Source organism: Hippoglossus stenolepis, chromosome 19, assembly GCF_022539355.2.
Source record: "Hippoglossus stenolepis isolate QCI-W04-F060 chromosome 19, HSTE1.2, whole genome shotgun sequence".
Classification (NCBI taxonomy): Eukaryota; Metazoa; Chordata; class Actinopteri; order Pleuronectiformes; family Pleuronectidae; genus Hippoglossus; species Hippoglossus stenolepis.
This window is the reverse complement of record NC_061501.1, coordinates 16148398-16159535: the sequence shown is the minus strand read 5'-3', so window position 1 is coordinate 16159535 and position 11138 is coordinate 16148398.

Below are 11138 nucleotides of genomic sequence, written 5' to 3'. Positions count from 1 at the left end.
GCACTGTGACAGCTGGAGACTCAGCACGCTGGTGTTTTTATTGTTGTACGCCGTCACTTGCTAATGCGTGTGTTATGAGACAAAGACAAGGACACTGGAGAGGAAAGCAGTCTTTCTCTGTGGTATTTTCTAGGTCACGTCCGTCTTACGCTATTTCAGTATAAACATGGCTGGTGGATTCAATACTCAGACTTAAGCCGGGTTTATTCTGACTGCGTAGGATCTACGCAAAGACTATGCAGATGGCTACGTCATCGTGAGCTTTATTATTTGTGCCTGGTGCGTCTCTGTTAAGATGTCAGAGGAAGTTATGTGTACAACCATCAAACTCATTGACGCACAGGAGGAGTTTGATGTACTGGTCCTGCTCATAGACTGTAAATACAGATGAATGATGTATCTTCTATTCCTTCCACCATCCAGAAATGAAGCCCATACACCCTGGATATAGTTGCCGCCATCTTGTGCCATGTGGTGTCATTTGGAGGCGGGGTCGGCGCATTAGCGATCGAGGTGTACTGAGGTCCCTCAGATACACAGGCTCGACCAATCACAAGTCAGTGTTTCAGTCAGCCTCATTTTATAGCCAGAGTATACAGAGTCTATAAATCTGCCAAAGCCAAACAGTCCCATTTTGAAACCACATTTAAATTCACTAAATCCATGTTCTTATTTAGATCTGCACCAAACTACACACTCATAAATATCAGTCCCCTAAACATTTCTGATTTTAATTTTAATTTTATCAAGATTCATAATTAACTCCCAGAGAAACCAAAGAAAATGGAAACACCAAAACTTAACGAGTTCTTCCCTGACCAAGAACGCAGCCTTCCACCAAGTTTCATGGTAATCTGCACTTTTTGTGTAATCCTGTTAACAAACAGACAAACTAACAAACGCAGATCAAAAAAAAACATAACTTCCTTGGAACAGGTACTGAAAACCAAACTTGATAGAAACCATCTTTGAGAAAAATCTATTTGAGATGTACTTTGACTTTTCAGTTTGGCCCATGCACAACACAGAAAAATAAATCGGCCTTTCAGGGTCTAATTAATGCCACACAGGCTCGTCACACTTATGCAGAGGAGGGATCCACGCAGCTTGAAGGGCAACCCCCCGAAATATATTTACAAAAAAAGTAAATATCACGGCATGTTTTGGTTCCACCTCCGTGATGACGCGTACACACGGGATGGTTAACTACAATAAATTGGCCCGAAATTGTCCAGTGAGTTCAGACGTGCATGTAATGTGGCTCAAATTGCGTGCCCTTTCAGGCGGGGGGGAACAAACCTCCTCAATGTCAACGCTCTCTCCCACATGTTGAGTGCTTAGTTTGCCATGCAGTACAAGGTCTCCAGGACTGTTTAGTATTCACCCACTTGAGTTTCCTAAAGGTTACCAAACCTAATTAGACATTTATGCAGGATCTTCAAAGGTCCCTCCGTTATTAATGATGTGCTACTTCTGAAGACTGCATCGATGGCTTTTTTTCCCGACTCGGAGAGCACACTCCTCACAATATGCGCATACACAATGGAGACATGCAGACATCCAAAATGCACGGGGAGGCCGGTCACTGGCTGGTCGTGATTACTAAAATTGCTTGTACAGAGCACTACACTTGAATGTGGACACACACACACACACACACACATTGTACAAAACGGTCCTACATGAGCCGCCTGTAACACAAACTGTAACAAACTCTTTCAAAATAAAAGCAGTGCAGTTCCTCCATTAGAGTTTATTTCTAAGCTTCATTCAAGAGCCTGGTGTTGATTGTGTTTCAGATTATTGCTCCGCCCACTTTCTAAAGTAGTCGCAGCTCAGTTGCGTGTTTGTTTTGCTCCTGGTTCAAACTGTTTGTCTGCTGTCGCTGCACAGACGTCCTGAACTACACTTCCTGGCTTCAACTGCGTGCTCAGGAACTGACCAATAGAATTCCAGCCGTGACACTGACCAATCAAATCATCCCTTTACTTCTTACATGCAGCTCCACCTCGAATCAGCCAAGCAGCTTAAAATCTGAACTTTATTCTAATGGTGCTTTGACATTTTTCAACTTTAATTAAAGTCGGACTCTTAAAAATATAAAGACCACACACTTGAATTAAGATAAGAAAAAAAAATACATTGACAATCTTAAGCTCTTTACAAAAACAGCTGATAAACGATGATGATTATGTGACATGTCGGGCTGCAAATAACGTTTGTTTTCATTATAGATCCACAGATAATATTTTGAATTATTGCAAACCATTTTTTTCAAACTCTCTAAGTGGCTCGTTCACCTGAATGACAGATACAAATTTAAAAAGAGCTTTTACTTAAGTTGTAATAACACAATTTAAAATAGTTATTTACAAAAATATATCCTGTGTTCCAGGATCCAGTTGAACATAGAATGACCCCTTTTAGATTTTATTATACAAGATAATAATTAGATTTAAACAGATTTAAAAGGAATATTTCAGCACTTAAGGTGCTCCAGTATGAGATTTGCTGCATGAAAAGTTTAAACTTCATAATTCTTATCAGTAAATGTCAACGCATGTGAGTGCAAGCGAATGTAGTTTTGCACAACTCCAACCTGAGCATGTTTAATCAGAAGCCAAATTATCACAGTGGGTGAGTCTGGGCTTTAATCTATAAAAATACATATTTAAAGTTGACGATTCAATAAAACAAATCAAAGGAACAAGTAACTACAGCTGCTAAATAAGTGTAGGTGAATAAAAAATGTAATGTTTCCCTTTGTAATATTGTGGAGACGTATATAAATATGACATGAGAAAACAAAAAGCAGCAAATTCTCATAAGTAAGAGGCTAGAATCAGGTAAACTGCAAAACCTGGTCCTAAAAATGAATTAAACAATTAATTACTTATCATCACAGTTGCATACAAGATGAATTGTCTGTTGATTGACTTATATATTCTTTGACTAATACTTTTTGCTTCATTAAAATGGTTTCTTATTAATCATAAATCATTCTGTAGAGAAGGAAGACAATGGCAGATGATTGACAGATCTATTGGTGTATTCATTCAATGTCCTAACTAAAAAGCAGTAGATTCCTCGACCTCATTATGCATAAAGGTAAAATGAGAGAAAAATGAATAATCAACGATCTCATGTACTTTCCTCAGATGAAAGTCAAAGTTTCTCCCAAAGAGTCGAGGCCTCAGTGTGAGATTTGAAACGCTGCCTTCAGCCCAAAAATAAGACCCCGGCCCATCGTCTGCTCATCATTCAAACTACGTCATAAAGGAAGACTGAAAAATAAAAACTTCTCCAAAGTCGAGTGACTCCTCCAGCGCCTCCGTGCCCTTTCACGGGATTATGCAGCCATGTTTACGTCCGGCCTCAGCCATGCCCTGGGTAAATGTAATTGACAAGACACTACAAATAAAATTCAATTTCCATTTATTATTTACATTTGGGCTTTAATCAATTATGAATGACAGCTAATTAGTGGTGTGCAGGGGCCATCGCTCTCCACAGTGTCAGAGTCGACTAAATGTACTGTACGTCACGGAGTGTGGACATTGACAAAAAACCTCTCACCACTTACAGATTCGGGCGTCTTTTTTTCTGAGGAGGCTTCACTAATCATTTGTGAAAGTGCACGTGGTGTGCGTGCACGAGCGTGCGGGTGTGTGTGTGTGAGAGCGTGGGCGTGCACGCGTTTGATAATAATAAGGCAAGTGAAAATGAAGAGGAGCTAAACTGTGTAAGTCATTTCTCATTTCCTTGCTTCAGTGCCTGTCAGAAGAAAGCCCTGCATTTTGAATGATGGCTTCGACAACAAAAAGTGAACAACAAACCCTGTGGCTGTGAGTGTGTGTGGGGGAGAGAGAGAGAGAGAGAGAGAGAGAGAGAGAGAGAGAGAGAGAGAGAGAGAAAAGAACGGAAACAAGCCAAGAAAGAAAAAACAGACATTTTACAATTCTACCCAACAAACCAAATCACAACATCAATGCTGCTAACAATGTCCTAAGACCAGGGGCGTCACCAGGTATTTCCAGGCCCAAAGACAAGGTGTCCCATATCCAAACCTCTGCAGCTCATCCAGACTGCTGCAGCTCGACAGGTCTTCAACCTAAGTTCACTCACACCTCCTCCGCTCCTCCGCTCCCTTCACTGGTGGATCGGGACCAGTCTACAACCAGGACATGGTCAAACCTTACACCCCAGCCCGTCCACCCGTCCAGTCTGTTTGCTGTCCTGGCTCCCAAATGGTGGAACGAGCTCCCCACTGACATCAGGACAGCAGAAGGTCCACACATCTTCCACCGCAGGCTGAAGACACACCTCTTCAGACTACACCTTGGTGAAGAAGATGATGTCAAATAACCATCGTCAAATAAAATAAAATAAAGTTTAGTTGCACTTACACGTCGCACTTTGTAGTTTTTTAACCCTCACGGTTGAATGCACTTCTTGTGGTTCGCTCTGGATAAAAGCGTCAGCTAAATGAAATGTAATAATAATGTAAAGGTATATACTGTATATATAAATATATGTATATGTGTGATTGTGTCTGTACATGTCACATCCCCCTTCACCACAAAATGAAACATAACAGAGAAATAAAAATGCCTTTACAGTTGGCGCTGGTACAGTTTTGGAAGGACCTTTGAAGGGGCTGATTTAATGTGAGAGCATCAATCCTTTAGCAGCACGGGGCCTTGACAGCAAGTGAAAGTAATCTCTTCTTTATTAATGGGACTTTTCACTTTGGACCCGAGGCCTTTGGTATTCCATAATAGTAGTTTCATGCTACAGACCTAAGGAAAGAACAATATGAAATCAGATCAAGTGGATGTGTGATGAATGATAAGTGGAAAGTATTTCTTTCTAAGTTCAGCGGTGCCTTTGAGAAGAAAAGGGAGAAAAGAACAGATGAGATGTGGAAAGGTAATTTGATTTAATAAAAAAAAAAGTTTGGCATGTGTAAGGAAGAACACATTTTACACTTAAAGTTTAACATTAGCAGTTCATTTGATTTATTTAATAATATCTGCAAAAAATCTGTTAACCTCTTAATATAATAACAACAGGAATATTCTGACAAAAACAGTCAAAGGTAAATTTATAAATCAAATCTAAAAACTCTTTATATAAAGTTTAATATGACACAACATAGATCCAGCCTCTAGGGAACTAAAAATCCTTTTTGACCCCAATGAGTTCATTAGAGTGAAACTACATTTCAGGGTTTTGGACAAATCCTGACACTCTGGTGCTGGAACTATAGATTGACCTTCTTCTACCCACAGACATTCGTAAACAAACTCAATATCAGTGTCAAAATACGATATAATATAAGAGTTCTACACCCACAGCCTGCTACTGAATTAAAGTGCCGGAAATATTGGCTTTTAAGATGCACTAACTAATATTTTATAATAAGAACAGATTCATGTGAAAGTTTTTAGTGTCGTTGTTTCTGCTCTAAAACTTTACTGTTTTGTTTTACTATCACCACTTGATTAGAAGCGTCATGTGCATATCCAATAAACTTCTCTTGGATCAGTGGGAGAGGCAGAAGAAAAGAATAAAACTTGAAATCAGATATCGACTTTCTCCATTTGTTAGTGATTTGACCAAACCACCAAGTAGTCTAAAATACAAGTTTGTACAACTTTGTTCACAGTGTTTAGCTCCAAAATGTCTCTAAAAAGTGGAATGTTTGTTTTTAAGCAGAATTGTTTTACCGTATTTACAGCAATGTTCATGAACTTTGCAATATTGACTTTTTGGGTGAAAAATATATTAAAGATAATGTTTAATCTAAATACTTAATCAAAACCTAAATGTGAAATGTTAGATTTATATATATTTAAATCTAAATCTTATTTGAAAAAGTGTAAATATTAAAATTAAATCTAAATGTTAAATCTAAATATTCCACAATCAGCACCTCATAGGTTTAATCATAGTAGAGCATTTAGAATCTGGTGTTACATTCATCGTGTACAGCTGCACAAAAAAGACACTAAACACACATTTTCATTGTTAAATATCCCAAACGTTTCTGACTTCGTTAACAAAGCCTTTAATTAACGGAAAAACCAGCCGATGTGAGCTCCGGCATCTTTGACGAACTGGCAGCTCATCAGCATCGGTACCGACTCCGTATCCTGCACAGCTCAGTCCTTTGTGTGTTTAATTGGAGTGCAAGGATCAAAGTGCATCCCCCCAAATAAAAGACAAGCAGGGAATTAGAGAGGAGCAACAAGTGGAGAGCACATGTCACAGTTGATAATGACCGTGATGGCGCTGAGGCTTTAATGGAACGATGACCTCTCTGCCAATCACAACAAATCTCTCATGGAACTCGCCGGTTGAGTTTTCACGAGCCCGTGCGATTTACAGTCTGATTCGTCAGAGGAGATGGAAGGGCACGTTTTTTTAATGCTCATTTTATGTTGGAGTCATGATGATGATGATTGGTGATTAGCAACAGGCTCACTAACTCTGCAATCACATGCCAGCCCGCTCTGCTCTGCTCTCATTTCAAGTCAGTTAGAGATGTCTTCCTACATTTAGCCTGCATCATCAGTGCTACAATACTGGAGAAGCTTCACCTAAAGGGCAAATGCACAGTTTCTATACACACACATCGACTAACCCACTTGGAAATGATTTTATATGCTGAGGGCCGTTTCTCAAGTGTTTCTCTCACAGCTCTCACAACTTAGACATTGTCACCGTGACAACAATATCAACTAATGTCCCTTTTGGTTTTTGCAAAAAGCAATAATGGTGTTTATTTGCATTTAGAACAAGGAAGTGAAATCTGATCAGATCACCAGAGATGTCGGTAATTCACAGGACCCAAAACACCTTAAAATAATTATAGATATCAAATTAACAACCTAACGGGGGAACATGTCACAGCCCGAACCCGACCCGTCACCAATCCGCTGTTGACAAGCGACAAAACGACTTTCCGAAGTTCTCGCACTGTGATGTTACTCAACCATTTTAATTCCAAAGTGTGATGATCGCCAAAACCTCACAGCAACAAGAGGGAAGCTCATTAAAGGAACAGAATATTGAAGGCTCACATGAAATAACTTGCAGGAAATGTATTCTGTAAATCCTGCAATATTAACGTTTGCATAATCTTTTAACACATTTGCTGTCAGATTTGACTCCAGCACTCACGCTGAGGCGATAACAGCCGGGTTTTGTGAAAGGGATCAGACGCGGAGCTTTGAGTCGACGGTTTGCTTTAATACTATCGTGACTACGGATTCATATATTGATTATTGTGATGTTCGGGCACTTTGTCCACATCGTAAGGACATATCCACAGATTCACTCTCCTGGTCATGCAGTCGTCTTTTTGAATCTAACAGCAGACATCAGATAAAAGACATATGGGGTCTTATATGCAGTTCTTTGTGTAACACTGATAAAGCAGAATATTACATTTTACATCTATATTAGGTCGTTTTAACTGTTTTATCTGTTGCAGGCAACATGTTCTTTTTAACTCTTTATCTCTTTTATGCACCAACCAGGAGAAGCGCTCTTCATTTCACTGTATTTTGTACAATATAATGACAATAAATGCTTTTGACTTTTCATATTGTTTCTTCTCACATTTAACTTAAACTCCAATCACATATTTAAGAAGATTTAACTTCTACTTGTATCATGTTTCTATGGAACTTTCTAGGGTTATTGTCAAATTATAAGATAAAAATACAATATATACAGAAGATCGTGGGAGCACAAGACAGCCGCATGGACATTAAATGAAAAATACACTCTTTTGAGACTTTGGGGGCTCTGGTGATTAATTATTAAGACTCAGTTTATGATTCTTTGAGATCAAGAAGGCTCACAAAGCAGACATCACACAGACAGACACACTAATTAAAACATTCACAAATGTATAAAAAAAATGCCAATAAGTCAAAAGTCCTTCAGAGAGAGTCTCTAACTGCGGCTTGTTTTTCAGTTTGTTCCAGTCGTGTGGTTCAGAGTTTGAAGTCTTTAAACTCTGAAACCTTTATTCTGTGATGTGGTGTCGTAAAAGTACAGATAAAAAAAAACATTGACATGTACTTTCAGTTGAGTTTCTCCCTGGATTCCTGCAGAGTAACTCTCTAAATCTAACAAATACATTTATTTAGTGTACAGTATTTTCCTCAGAGGTGCACTGGAGTAGGACTGTAAAGGTAAAAGTACCTTAAACTGAGCAGTACTTCAGTAAATGTACTTAGTTGCTTTATATTACCGGTTTTCTCCAAGAGTTTCAGCAAAATTGGTTTAACTAATAACTAATATCCAGGAACTTTGACACTTTCCACTGCAAAACCAAGCGTACCGAACACGGTTTCTACAGAAATGAACAACAAAGCAGAGATTCTACCGTTGATCATGAAACCTCTGTTCTGTTCTGTGGAGGGAAAACCTCCCCCGGCTCCTCTGGTGGAGAAGCAGGTTGAGGAACTGAATTCTTTCAGAGATTCCTGCTCCCTGGGGGGAGTGCAGGTGCTGGAAACACACCTGTGGTTGTTCAAAAGCTTCACTTGTGACAAATGACCCCTCTTGAGCTTTTTTTTCCAGCCCACACACACGATGTGAAAAACTACTTTTGGTATCATCCGGTGCCTCTGGTCAAACATCCATCTGTGTTTGTGTAGGGATTCATGTTTTCATTACAATATTGTGTAATTGTTGTAATAACGTCATCATATTTGACTTTATTTCAGTTTTTTTCCAACTTCTGGTCTTTGTCACCTCATCAACATCACGTATGAATTTAACCTTTACATGCACATTAATGTACCTATCACCACTAATGCAGGTTTCAGTTTTCTATATATAAATATATCTAGGATCAGACATGGAACATAAGAACGCTGGTTATTCATATCCCTGCATGGATCTGACATGATCCAGGTTTCTGATTATCTGCAGGAGTCTCAGTGATTAATTCACATCCCAGGTTTTGAAGGTATTATCAGTGTCTGTCTTTCATTTGTGGATCATGATCCGGGATCAACTTGAATTCTAAATTCGATTAGTTTTTCTAATATGAGTACTTACCACACTCTTAGCTTGAAAATAGGCCTGCATGTAAATGAGCGAAGTAATTCAGGAATGTTTTATCTCCGTCAGAACAGATTGGTTCTGTTATAGCAGGACAGTTGTGATTAAGACAAACCCTCTGATCCTCAGCGTCAACAAAACAACAAGTTTCCATCAAACAGCAGAAATTGATATGTAGTTCATGTTCAAAATGGATAAAACCCAAAGCAGCACAACTCACAATGTCATTAAATAAATCTGTGGTTTCTAAATTCTGGCACCGTTGGTCTGTGAGTCTTTAGCTTTGTCCACTACTTCAGTCCAGACTGAAATATCTCTGCAATTATTGGCTGAATACTGCACAGACATTCATGGACCTGAGGAAATGATTCCTACCGACCATGATAACCATAACTTCAATGGATTTCTATTAGAGTTTGAAAATGAATGGTTCCCCATTTTGTCTTGTATGACATTTCTTCTTGTTCTACCAGCAGGATGCCATTTGACTTTTGCTTAGAAACCTTTACAAACTATTGAGCTGATTCCCATTACAGTTTGAACGCTGATGGTTCCCACATGATGAATAAGGGATCCTCAGATTATGGGGTTAGGGTCAGGCTGTGACCCCATAATCTAAAAACTACGGTTAGTACACAAAGAAAATCATCATTCTTCCACAGGATCTAGCCTTTTTTTTCTAGCGTGAGCAGTTCCTGCATCTCCTTTGTGCATCGGAGTAAAAAATATCCATCAACAGCAAATTCCAAAGCCGACTATTTGGTATGCATGCTGTCTGTCTGAGTGCATTTCATTTTGTCTCTTTTTCAGTGCCAACGCTCTCACTTACATTCTCGATTTAAGATGTGCGTACCACACGTAATGTCCATAGATGTAATGTAGGCGTTCAACCATCCGTCAATGAGCTTCGCTGGATGACAGCTGTTACACACACACACACACGCACACACACACACACACACACACTATTGTGATGCTCAGAAAATCATCCAGCTATAATTATGTTGCCAAATTGCACATGAATGATTTGATCCCCAGACCTTAAGGCATATATGTTGCAAATGATTCTTTCTTTCTTTCTTTCTTCTTCTTTTTTTAAATGGCTCTCAGAATCCTTTCAGGCATCTATTCAATCAGCACCGGTGTCTGCCAAACGAGAGGCTCTCTCTCTCTCAAAGACCCTCCAGTGAGCATTGTGGCGCTCGGCGATGGCTTCGGCACCGCGCTTGAAAAGAAGAGCTGAATCTATAACCTGTGCGGGGAGAGCACAGAGGACGGAGACAGTTGACGGGTTGAAATCTCTCACATTGCCGTAATGGGTATAATTACACAAAGAAAAGAGCTATTAGGTTAAATTGCCCGTGATATGCACCATGGGTAATGACAGAAATTCAGAAGGTTAAATGACACCAGGAGCTGAATGACTTTTGACATTAAGGTTCTATTGAAGAGGGAATTATAACAGAGCCTTCATGGGCAGACCCAGCATCAGACATGTTAGACCACGGAGTCTGGTTTGAAAGGCCTTTAAAAAAAAAGGGCCATATTTCTGTGAACACCTGCGTCTTTAGAAGCAATTGCGAGACAATGATTTCATCTGAAAAGCAGCGTCTGGATGGATTGTTTACAACAGTGCCGGCTATTTGAGTTGCAGCGATGTCTGGAAATCGTCCTGATGAGATGTGCTGCCAACTCACACGAGTAACAAACGCAGGAAAGGAGGAAAAAGCAGAAAACAATTCCAGCAATTAGTTTGTTTCTCTCGCATTGTCTCCTGACTTGAGGTATTCCAGCTACTTTCCAAATAGGTTTGTGTGCTTTTCTTCACTGAGAACTATTTCCTCTCCGGTCCAAACAATGACCTTCGCAGACGGCAAACAGCCCAATTAGCGGATGAGAGGGTGAAGGGGCACGGAACCTGATCACCATGCAATTACCTCCGGTCACCCCGCGAGCTGCCGCCCACGCCACTAACAGTGAGCATGCAGCGTTTGCCAATAATGCTGTAAAGAAGAAAGCCGTACAGTATATCATGAGCATTCTCAAGAGTTTCA